The sequence below is a fragment of the Gorilla gorilla genome, chromosome 4 (assembly GCF_029281585.2).
Source record: "Gorilla gorilla gorilla isolate KB3781 chromosome 4, NHGRI_mGorGor1-v2.1_pri, whole genome shotgun sequence".
In the NCBI taxonomy this organism is placed as follows: Eukaryota; Metazoa; Chordata; class Mammalia; order Primates; family Hominidae; genus Gorilla; species Gorilla gorilla.
In genome coordinates, this window is record NC_073228.2 from 77,480,625 (window position 1) to 77,492,948 (window position 12,324).

A 12,324-nucleotide genomic window follows, 5' to 3' on the forward strand; every position below is an offset into this window, starting at 1 on the left:
CCTCTTTGAGGATTTCGTTGGAAATGAGATTTCTGCATATAACGTTAGACAGAAGATTTCTCAGTAACTTCTTTGGGCTGCATGTGTTCAACTCACAGAGTTGAACCTTCCTTTACACAGAGCAGATTTGAAACCCTCTTTTTGTGGAATTTGCAATTGGAGATTTCAAGCGCTTTGGGGCCTATGGTAGAAAAGGAAATATTTTCGTATAAAAACTAGAGAGAATGATTCTCAGCAACCTCTTCGTGATGTGTGCGTTCCACTCACAGAGTTTAACCTTTCTTTTCATAGAGCAGTTTGCAAACACTCTGTTTGTACAGTCTGCAAGTGGATATTTGGACCTCTTTGAGGATTTCGTTGGAAACGGGATTTCTGCCTATAACGCTAGACAGAAGAATTCTCAGTAACTTCCTTGGGCTGCGTGTGTTCAACTCAGAGAATTGTACCATCTTTTAGAAAGAGCAGATTTGAAACCCACTTTTTGTGGAATTTGGAAGTGGAGATTTCAAGCGATTTGGGGCCAACGGTAGAAAAGGAAATATCTTGGAATAAAAACTAGAGAGAATAATTCTCAGCAACCACTTTGAGATGTGTGCGTTCCACTCAAAGAGTTTAACCTTTCTTTTCATAGAGCAGTTGGAAACACTCTGTTTGAAAAGTCTGCAAATGGATATTTGGACCTCTTTGAGGATTTCCTTGGAAACGGGATTTCTGCATCTAACGCTAGACAGAAGAATTCTCAGTAACTTCTTTGGGCTGCGTGTGTTCAACTCACAGAGTTGAACCTTCCTTTAGACAGAGCAGACCTGAAACCCTCTTTTTGTGGAATTTGCAAGTGGAGATTTCAAGCGATATGGGGCCAACGGTAGAAAAGGAAATATATTTGTATAAAAACTAGAGAGAATCATTCTCAGCAACCACTTGGTGATGTGACAGTTCCTCTCACAGAGTTTAACCTTTCTTTTCAGAGAGCAGTTTGGAAACACTCTGTTTGTAAAGTCTGCAACGGGGATATTTGGACCTCTTTGAGGATTTCGTAGGAAAATGGATTTCTGCATCTAACGCTAGACAGAAGAATTCTCAGTAACTTCTTAGGGCTGCGTGTGTTCAACTCACAGAGTTGAACCTTCCTTTAGAAAGAGCAGATTTGAAACCCTCTTTTGTGGAATTTGCAAGTGGAGATTTCAAGCGCTTTGTGGCCAACGGTATAAAAAGAAATATCTTCGTATGAAAACTAGAGAGAATCATTCTCAGCAACCACTTTAGGATGTGTGTGATCCACTGACAGAGTTTAACCTTTCTTTTCTTAGGGCAGTTTGCAAACACTCTGTTTGTAAAGTCTGCAAGTGGATATTTGGACCTCTTTGAGGATTTCGTTGGAAAAGGGATTTCTGCATATAACGCTAGACAGAAGAATTCTCAGTAACTTCTTAGGGCTGCGTGTGTTCAACTCACAGAGTTGAACCTTCCTTTAGACAGAGCAGATTTGAAACCCTCTTTTTGTGGAATATACAAGTGGAGATTTCAAGCGCTTTGGGGCCAACGGTAGAAAAGGAAATGTCTTCGAATAAAAACTGGAGAGATTCATTCTCAGCAACCACATCGGGATGTGTGCGTTTCACTCACAGAGTTTAACATTTCTTTTCATAGAGCAGTTTGCAAACACTCTGTTTGTAAAGCCTGTAAGTGGATATTTGGACCTCTTTGAGGATTTCGTTGGAACCGGGATTTCTGCGTTTAACGCTAGACAGAAGAATTCTCAGTAACTTCTTTGGGCTGTGTGTGTTCAACTCACAGAGTTGAACTTTCCTTTAGATAGGCCAGGTTTGAACCCTCTTTTTGTGGAATTTACAAGTGGAGATTTCAAGCGCTTTGGGGCCAACGGTAGAAAAGGAAATATCTTTGTATAAAAACTAGAGAGAATCATTCTCAGCAACCACTTTGTGACATGTGCGTTCCACTCACGGAGTTTAACCTTTCTTTTCATAGAGCAGTTTGGAAACACTCTGTTTGTAAAGTCTGCAAGTGGATATTTGGACCTCTTTGAGGATTTCGTTGGACTTTCTTTTCATAGAGCAGTTTGGAAATACTCTGTAAAGTCTGCAAGTGGATATTTGGACCTCTCTGAGGATATCGTTGGAAATGAGATTTCTGCATATAAGCCTAGATAGAAGAATTCTCAGTAACTTCTTTGGGCTGCGTGTGTTCAACTCACAGAGTTGAACCTTCCTTTAGACAGAGCAGATTTGAAACCCTCCTTTTGTGGAATTTGCAAGTGGAGGTCTCAAGCGCTTTGGGGCCAACGGAAGAAAAGGAAATATCTTCGTATAAAAACTAGAAAGAATCATTCTCAGCAACCACTTGGTGATGTGTGCGTTCCACTCACAGAGTTTAACCTTTCTTTTTATAGAGTAGTTTGGAAACACTCTGTTGGTAAAGTGTGGAAGTGGATATTTGGACTTCTTTGAGGATTTCTTTGGAAAAGGGATTTCTTCATCTAATGCTAGACAGAAGAATTCTCAGTAACTTCTTTGGGCTGCGTGTGTTCAACTCACAGAGTTGAACCTTCCTTTTGACAGAGCGGATTTGAAAACCTCTTTTTGTGGAATTTGCAAGTGGAAAGTTCAAGCAATTAGGGGCCAACGGTAGAAAAGGAAATATCTTCATATAAGAATTAGAGAGAATCATTCTGAGCAACCACTTGGAGATGTGTGCGTTTCACTCACAGAGTTTAACCTTTCTTTTCATAGAGCAGTTTGGAAACACTCTGTTTGTAAAGTCTGCAAGTGGATATTTGGACCTCTTTGAGTACATCGTTGGAAAAGGTATTTCTGCATATAACGCTAGACTGAAGAATTCTCAGTAACTTCTTTGGGCTGCGTGTGATCAACTCACAGAGTTGAAGCTTCCTTTAGACAGAGCAGATTTGAAACCCTCTTTTTGTGTAATTTGCAAGTGGAGAGTTCAAGTGCTTTGGGACCAAAAGTAGAAAAGGAAATATCTTCGTATAAAAACTAGAGAGAATCACTCTCAGCAACCACTTGGGGATGTGTGCGTTCCATTCACAGAGTTTAACCTTTCTTTTCATAGAGCAGTTTGGAAACACTCTGTTTGTAAAGTCTGCAAGTGGATATTTGGAACTCTTTGAGGATTTCGTTGGAAACGGGATTTCTGCATATACCCCTAGACAGAAGAATTGTCAGTAACTTCTTTGGGCTGTGTGTGTTCAACTCACAGAGTTGAACCTTCCTTTAGACAGAGCAGATTTGAAACTCTTTTTTTGCGGAATTTGCAAGTGGAGATTTCAAGCGCTTAGGGGCCAACGGTAGAAAATGAAATATCTTCGTAAAAAACTAGAGAGAATCATTCTCAGCAACCACTTGGTGATGTGTGCGTTCCACTCACAGAGTTTAACCTTTCTTTTCATAGAGCAGTTTGGAAACACTCTGTTTGTAAAGTCTGCAAGTGGATATTTGGACCTCTTTGAGGATTTCGTTGGAAACGGGATTTCTGCATATAACGAAGACAGAAGAATTCTCAGTAACTTCTTTGGGCTGCGTGTGTTCAACTCACAGAGTTGAAACTTCCTTTAGACAGAGCAGATTTGAAACCCTCTTTTTGTGGAATTTGCAAGTGGAGATTTCAAGCGCTTTGGGACCAACGGTAGAAAAGGAAATATCTTTGTGTAAAAACTAGAGAGAATCATTCTCAGCAACCACTTTGGGATGTATGCGTTCCACTAACAGAGTTTAACCTTTCTTTTCGTAGAGCAGTTTGGAAACACTCTGTTTGTAAAGTCTGCAACTGGATATTTGGACCTCCTTGAGGATATCGTTGGAAACGAGATTTCTGCATATAACGCTAGACAGAAGAATTCTCAGTAACTTTTTTGGGCTGCATGTGTTCAACTCACAGAGTTGAACCTTCCTTTAGACAGAGCAGATTTGAAAGCCGCTTTTTGTGGAATTTGCAATTGGAGATTTCAAGCGCTTTGGGGCCAACTGTAGAAAATTAAATATCTTCGAATAAAAACTAGAGAGAATCATTCTCAGCAACCCCTTGGTGATGTGTGTGTTCCACTCACAGAGTTTAACCTTTCTTTTCATAGAGCAGTTTGGAAACAATCTGTTTGTAAGTCTGCAAGTGGATATTTGGACCTCTTTGAGGATTTCGTTGGAAACGGTATTTCTGCATATAACGCTAGACAGAAGAATTCTCAGTAACTTCTTTGGGCTGCGTGTGTTCAACTCACAGATTTGAACCTTCCTTTAGACAGAGCAGATTTGAAACCCTCTTTTTGTGGAATTTGCAAGTGGAGATTTCAAGTGCTTTGGGGACAACGGTAGAAATGGAAATATCTTCGTATATAAACTAGAGAGAATCATTCTCAGCAACCCCTTGGTGATGTGTGCATTCCACTCACAGAGTTTAAGCTTTCTTTTCGTATAGCAGTTTGGAAACACTCTGTTTGTAAAGTCTGCAAGTGGATATTTGGACCTCTTTGAGGATTTCGTTGGAAACGGGATTTCTGCATAAAACGCTAGATAGAAGAATTCTCAGTAACTTCTTTGGGCTGCGTGTGTTTAACTCACAGAGTTGAACCTTCCTTTACACAGAGCAGATTTGAAACCCTCTTTTTGTGGAATTTGCAAGTGGAGATTTCAAGTGCTTTGGGGCCAACGATAGAAATGAAAATATCTTCGTGTAAAAACTAGAGAGAATCATTCTCAGCAACCACTTTGGGATGTATGCGTTCCACTCACAGAGTTTAGCCTTTCTTTTCATAGAGCAGATTGCAAACATTCTGTTTGTAAAGTGTGCAAGTGGATATTTGGACCTCTTAGAGGAATTCGTTTGAAACGGTATTTCTGCATATAACGCTAGTCAGAAGAATTCTCAGTAACTTCTTTGGGCTGCGTGTGTTCAACTCACAGAGTTGAACCTTCCTTTAGAGAGAGCAGATTTGAAACCCTCTTTTTGTGGAATTTGCAAGTGGAGATTTCAAGCGCTTTGGCGCCAATGGTAGAAAAGGAAATATCTTCGTATAAAAACTAGAGAGAATGATTCTCAGCAACCACTTCATGATGTGTGCGTTCCACTCATAGAGTTTAACTTTTCTTTTCATAGAGCAGTTTGGAAATACTATGTAAATTCTGCAAGTGGATATTTGGACCTCTTTGAGGATTTCGTTGGAAACGGGATTTCTGCATAAAACGCTAGACAGAAGAATTCTCAGTAACTTCTTTGGGCTGCGTGTGTTCAACTCACAGAGTTGAACCTTCCTTTAGACAGAACAGATTATAAACCCTCTTTTTGTGTAATTTGTAAGTGGAGATTACAAGCGCTTTGGGGCCAACGGTAGAAAAGGAAAAATCTTCGTATAAAAACTAGAGAGAATCATTCTCAGCAACCACTTTGGGATGTGTGCGTTCCACCCACAGAGTTTAACCTTTCTTTTCATAGAGCAGATTGCAAACATTCTGTTTGTAAAGTGTGCAAGTGGATATTTGGACCTCTTAGAGGAATTCGTTTGAAACGGTATTTCTGCATATAACGCTAGTCAGAAGAATTCTCAGTAACTTCTTTGGGCTGCGTGTGTTTAACTCACAGTGTTGAACCTTCCTTTACACAGAGCAGATTTGAAACCCTCTTTTTGTGCAATTTGCAAGTGGAGATTTCAAGTGCTTTGGGGCCAACGGTAGAAATGAAAATATCTTCGTATAAAAACTAGAGAGAATCATTCTCAGCAACCACTTGGTGATGTGTGCGTTGCACTCACAGAGTTTAACCTTTCTTTTCATAGAGCAGTTTGGAAACACTCTGTATGTACAGTCTTCAAGTGGATATTTGGACCTCTTTGAGGATTTCGTTGGACTTTCTTTTCATAGAGCAGTTTGGAAATACTCTGTAAAGTCTGCAAGTGGATATTTGGACCCCTTTGAGGATATCATTGGAAATGAGATTTCTGCATATAAGCCTAGACAGAAGAATTTTCAGTAACTTCTTTGGGCTGCGTGTGTTCAACTCACTGAGTTGAACCTTCCTTTAGACAGAGCAGATTTGAAACCCTCTTTTTGTGGAATATACAAGTGGAGATTTCAAGCGCTTTGGGGCCAACGGAAGAAAAGGAAATATCTTCGTATAAAAACTAGAAAGAATCATTCTCAGCAACCACTTGGTGATGTGTGCGTTCCACTCACAGAGTTTAACCTTTCTTTTTATAGAGTAGTTTGGAAACACTCTGTTGGTAAAGTGTGGAAGTGGATATTTGGACTTCTTTGAGGATTTCGTTGGAAAAGGGATTTCTTCATCTAATGCTAGACAGAAGAATTCTCAGTAACTTCTTTGGGCTGCGTGTGTTCAACTCACAGAGTTGAACCTTCCTTTAGACAGAGCGGATTTGAAAACCTCTTTTTGTGGAATTTGCAAGTGGAAAGTTCAAGCAATTAGGGGCCAATGGTAGAAAAGGAAATATCTTCATATATGAATTAGAGAGAATCATTCTGAGCAACCACTTGGAGATGTGTGCGTTCCACTCACAGAGTTTAACCTTTCTTTTCATAGAGCAGTTTGGAAACACTCTGTTTGTAAAGTCTGCAAGTGGATATTTGGACCTCTTTGAGTATATTGTTGGAAAAGGTATTTCTGCATATAACGCTAGACTGAAGAATTCTCAGTAACTTCTTTGGGCTGCGTGTGGTCAACTCACAGAGTTGAACCTTCCATTAGACAGAGCAGATTTGAAACCCTCTTTTTGTGTAATTTGCAAGTGGAGAGTTCAAGTGCTTTGGGACCAAAAGTAGAAAAGGAAATATCTTCGTATAAAAACTAGAGAGAATCATTCTCAGCAACCACTTGGGGATGTGTGCGTTCCACTCACAGAGTTTAACCTTTCTTTTCATAGAGCAGTTTGGAAACACTCTGTTTGTAAAGTCTGCAAGTGGATATTTGGACCTCTTTGAGGATTTCGTTGGAAATGGGATTTCTGCATATAACCCTAGACAGAAGAATTCTCAGTAAATTCTTTGTGCTGTGTGTGTTCAACTCACAGAGTTGAACCTTCCTTTAGACAGAGCAGATTTGAAACTCTTTTTTTGTGGAATTTGCAAGTGGAGGTTTCAAGCGCTTAGGGGCCAACGGTAGAAAATGAAATATCTTCGTAAAAAACTAGAGAGAATCATTCTCAGCAACCACTTGGTGATGTGTGCGTTCCACTCACAGAGTTTAACCTTTCTTTTCATAGAGCAGTTTGGAAACACTCTGTTTGTAAAGTCTGCAGGGGGATATTTTGACCTCTTTGAGGATTTCGTTGGAAACGGGATTTCTGCATATAACGGTAGAGAGAAGAATTCTCAGTAACTTCTTTGGGCTGCATGTGTTCAACTCACAGAGTTGAACCTTCCTTTAGACAGAGCAGATTTGAAACCTTCTTTTTGTGTATTTTGCAAGTGGAGAGTTCAAGCGCTTTGGGGCCAACAGTAGAAAAGGAAATATCTTTGTATGAAAACTACAGAGAATCATTCCCAGCAACCACTTTGTGAGGTGTGCGTTCCACTCACAGAGTTTAACATTTCTTTTCATAGAACAGCTTGGAAACACTCTGTTTGTAAAGTCTGCAAGTGGATATTTGGACCTCTTTGAGGATTTCGTTGGAAACGGGATTTCTGCATATAACGCTAGACAGAAGAATTCACAGTAAGTTCTTTGGGCTGCGTGTGTTCAACTCACAGAGTTGAACCTTCCTTTAGACAGTGTAGATTTGAAACCCTCTTCTTGTGGAATTTGCAAGTGAAGACTTCAAGTGCTTTGGGGCCAACGGTAGAAAAGGAATTATCTTCGTATAAAAACTAGAGAGAATCATTCTCAGCAATCACTTGGCGATGTGTGCATTGCACTCACAGAGTTTAACCTTTCTTTTTCATAGAGCAGTTTGGAAACACTCTGCATGTAATGTCAGCAAGTGGATATTTGGACCTCTTTGAGGATATAGTTGGAAACGGGATTTCTGCATATAATGCTAGACAGAAGAATTCTCAGTAACTTCTTTGGGCTGTGTGTGTTCAACTCACAGAGTTGAACTTTCCTTTAGACAGTGCAGATTTGCACACCCTTTTTGTGGAATTTACAAGTGAAGATTTCAAGGGCTTTGGGTCCAACTCTAGAAAAGGAAATATCTTTGTGTAAAAACTAGAGAGAATCATTCTCAGCAACCACTTTGTGATATGTGCGTTCCACTCACGGAGTTTAACCTTTCTTTTCATAGAGCAGTTTGGAAACACTCTGTTTGTACTGTCTTCAAGTGGATATGTGGACCTCCTTGAGGATTTCGTTGGACTTTCTTTTCATAGAGCAGTTTGGAAACACTCTGTTTGTAAAGTCTGCAAGTGGTTATTTGGACCTCTTTGAGGATTTCGTTGGAAACGGGATTTCTGCATATAACTCTAGAGAGAAGAATTCTCAGTAACTTCTTTGGGCTGCGTGTGTTCAACTCACAGAGTTGAACCTTCCTTTAGACAGAGCAGATTTGAAACCCTCTTTTTGTGGGATTTGCAAGTGGAGAGTTCAAGCAATTAGGGGCCAACGGTAGAAAAGGAAATATCTTCGTATAAAAACTAGAGAGAATCATTCTCAGCAACCACTTGGGGATGTGTGCGTTCCACTCACCGAGTTTAATCTTTCTTTTCATAGAGCAGTTTGGAAATACTCTGTTTGTAAGTCTGCAAGTGGATATTTGGACTTCTTTGCGGATATCGTTGGAAACGGGATTTCTGCATATAACGCTAGACAGAAGAATTCTCAGTAACTTCCTTGGGCTGCGTGTGTTCAACTCACAGAGTTGAACCTTCCTTTAGACAGAGCAGATTTGAAACCCTCTTTTTGTGGAATTTGCAAGTGGAGAGTAAAAGTGCTTTGGGGCCAACCGTAGAAAAGGAACTATCTTCGTATAAAAACTAGAGAGAATCATTCTCAGCAACCACTTGATGATGTGTGCGTTCCACTCACAGAGTTTAACCTTTCTTTTCACAGAACAGCTTGGAAAAACTCTGTTTGTAAAGTTTGCATGTGGATATTTGGACCTCTTTGCGGATTTCGTTGGAAACGGGATTTCTGCATATAACGCTAGACAGAAGAATTCTCAGTAACTTCTTTGGGCTGCGTGTGTTCAACTCACAGAGTTGAACCTTCCTTTAGACAGAGCAGATTTGAAACCCTCTTCTTCTGGAATTTGCAAGTGGAGAGTTCAATTGCTTTGGGGCCAACGGTAGAAAGGGAAATATCTTCGTATAAAACCTAGAGAGAATCATTCTCAGCAATCACTAGGGGATGTGTGCGTTCCACTCACAGAGTTTAACCTTTCTTTTCATAGAGCAGTCTGGAAACACTCTGTTTGTAAAGTCTGCAAGTGGATATTTGGACCTCTTTGAGGATTTCTTTGGAAACGGGATTTCTGCATATAACGCTAGACAGAAGAATTATCAGTAACTACTTTGGGCTGTGTGTGTTCAACTCACAGAGTTGAACCTTCCTTTAGACAGAGCAGATTTGAAACCCTCTTTTTGTGGAATTTGCAAGTGGAGATTTCATGCGCTTAGCGGCCAACGGTAGAAAAGGAAACATCTTCATAGAAAAACTAGAGAGAATCATTGTCAGCAACCAGTTGGGGATGTGTGCGTTCCAGTCACAGAGTTTAACCTTTCTTTTCATAGAGCAGTTTGCAAACACTCTGTTTTTAAAGTCTGCAAGTGGATATTTGGACCTCTTTTAGGATTTCGTTGGAAAAGGGATTTCTGCATATAACGCTAGACAGAAGACTTCTCAGTAACTTCTTAGGGCTGCGTGTGTTCAACTCACAGAGTTGAACCTTCCTTTAGACAGAGCAGGTTTGAAACCCTCTTTTTGTGGAATATACAAGTGGAGATTTCAAGCGCTTTGGGGCCAACGGTAGAAAAGGAAATATCTTCGAATAAAAACTGGAGAGAATCATTCTCAGCAACCACATCGGGATGTGTGCGTTTCCCTCACAGAGTTTAACATTTCTTTTCATAGAGCAGTTTGCAAACACTCTGTTTGTAAAGTCTGCAAGTGGATATTTGGACCTCTTTGAGGATTTCGTTGGACACGGGATTTCTGCGTATAACGCTAGACCGAAGAATTCTCAGTAACTTCTTTGGGCTGTGTGTGCTCAACTCACAGAGTTGAACTTTCCTTTAGATAGGGCAGATTTGAACCCTCTTTTTGTGGAATTTACAAGTGGAGATTTCAAGCGCTTTGGGGCCAACGGTAGAAAAGGAAATATCTTTGTATAAAAACTAGAGAGAATCATTCTCAGCAACCACTTTGTGATATGTGCGTTCCACTCACGGAGTTTAACCTTTCTTTTCATAGAGCAGTTTGGAAACACTCTGTTTGTAAAGTCTGCAAGTGGATATTTGGACCTCTTTGAGGATTTCGTTGGAAAAGGGATTTCTGCATCTAACGCTAGACAGAAGAATTCTCAGTAACTTCTTTGGGCTGCGTGTGTTCAACTCACAGAGTTGAGCCTTCCTTTAGACAGAGCAGATTTGAAACCCTCTTTTTGTGGAATTTGCAAGTGGAGATTTCAAGCGATTTGGGGCCAACGGTAGAAAAGGAAATATATTTGTATAAAAACTAGAGAGAATCATTCTCAGCAACCACTTGGTGTTTTGACCGTTCCACTCACAGAGTTTAACCTTTCTTTTCAGAGAGGAGTTTGGAAACACTCTGTTTGTGAAGTCTGCAAGTGGATATTTGGACGTCTGAGGATTTCGTAGGAAAAGGGTTTTCTGCATATAACGCTAGACAGAAGAATTCTCAGTAAATTCTTTAGGCTGCGTGTGTTCAACTCACAGAGTTGAACCTTCCTTTAGACAGAGCAGATTTGAAAACCTCTTTTTGTGGAATTTACAAGTGTAGATTTCAAGCGATTTGGGGCCAACGGTAGAAAAGGAAACATCTTTGTAGAAAAACTAGAGAGAATCATTCTCAGCAACCACTTGGTGATGTGTGCATTCCACTCAAAGAGTTTAACCTTTCTTTTCATAGAGCAGTTTGGAAACACTCTGTTTGTAAAGTCTGCAAGTGGATATTTGGACCTCTTTGAGGATTTCGTAGGAAAAGGGATTTCTGCATCTAACGCTAGACAGAAGAATTCTCAGTAACTTCTTAGGGCTGCGTGTGTTCAACTCACAGAGTTGAACCTTCCTTTAGACAGAGCAGATTTGAAACCCTCTTCTTGTGGAATTTGCAAGTGGAGAGTTCAATTGCTTTGGGGCCAACGGTAGAAAGGGAAATATCTTCGTATAAAACCTAGAGAGAATCATTCTCAGCAATCACTAGGGGATGTGTGCGTTCCACTCACAGAGTTTAACCTTTCTTTTCATAGAGCAGTCTGGAAACACTCTGTTTGTAAAGTCTGCAAGTGGATATTTGGACCTCTTTGAGGATTTCTTTGGAAACGGGATTTCTGCATATAATGCTAGACAGAAGAATTATCAGTAACTACTTTGGGCTGTGTGTGTTCAACTCACAGAGTTGAACCTTCCTTTAGACAGAGCAGATTTGAAACCCTCTTTTTGTGGAATTTGCAAGTGGAGATTTCATGCGCTTAGCGACCAACGGTAGAAAAGGAAACATCTTCATAGAAAAACTAGAGAGAATCATTGTCAGCAACCAGTTGGGGATGTGTGCGTTCCAGTCACAGAGTTTAACCTTTCTTTTCATAGAGCAGTTTGCAAACACTCTGTTTTTAAAGTCTGCAAGTGGATATTTGGACCTCTTTTAGGATTTCGTTGGAAAAGGGATTTCTGCATATAACGCTAGACAGAAGACTTCTCAGTAACTTCTTAGGGCTGCGTGTGTTCAACTCACAGAGTTGAACCTTCCTTTAGACAGAGCAGGTTTGAAACCCTCTTTTTGTGGAATATACAAGTGGAGATTTCAAGCGCTTTGGGGCCAACGGTAGAAAAGGAAATATCTTCGAATAAAAACTGGAGAGAATCATTCTCAGCAACCACATCGGGATGTGTGCGTTTCCCTCACAGAGTTTAACATTTCTTTTCATAGAGCAGTTTGCAAACACTCTGTTTGTAAAGTCTGCAAGTGGATATTTGGACCTCTTTGAGGATTTCGTTGGACACGGGATTTCTGCGTATAACGCTAGACCGAAGAATTCTCAGTAACTTCTTTGGGCTGTGTGTGCTCAACTCACAGAGTTGAACTTTCCTTTAGATAGGGCAGATTTGAACCCTCTTTTTGTGGAATTTACAAGTGGAGATTTCAAGCGCTTTGGGGCCAACGGTAGAA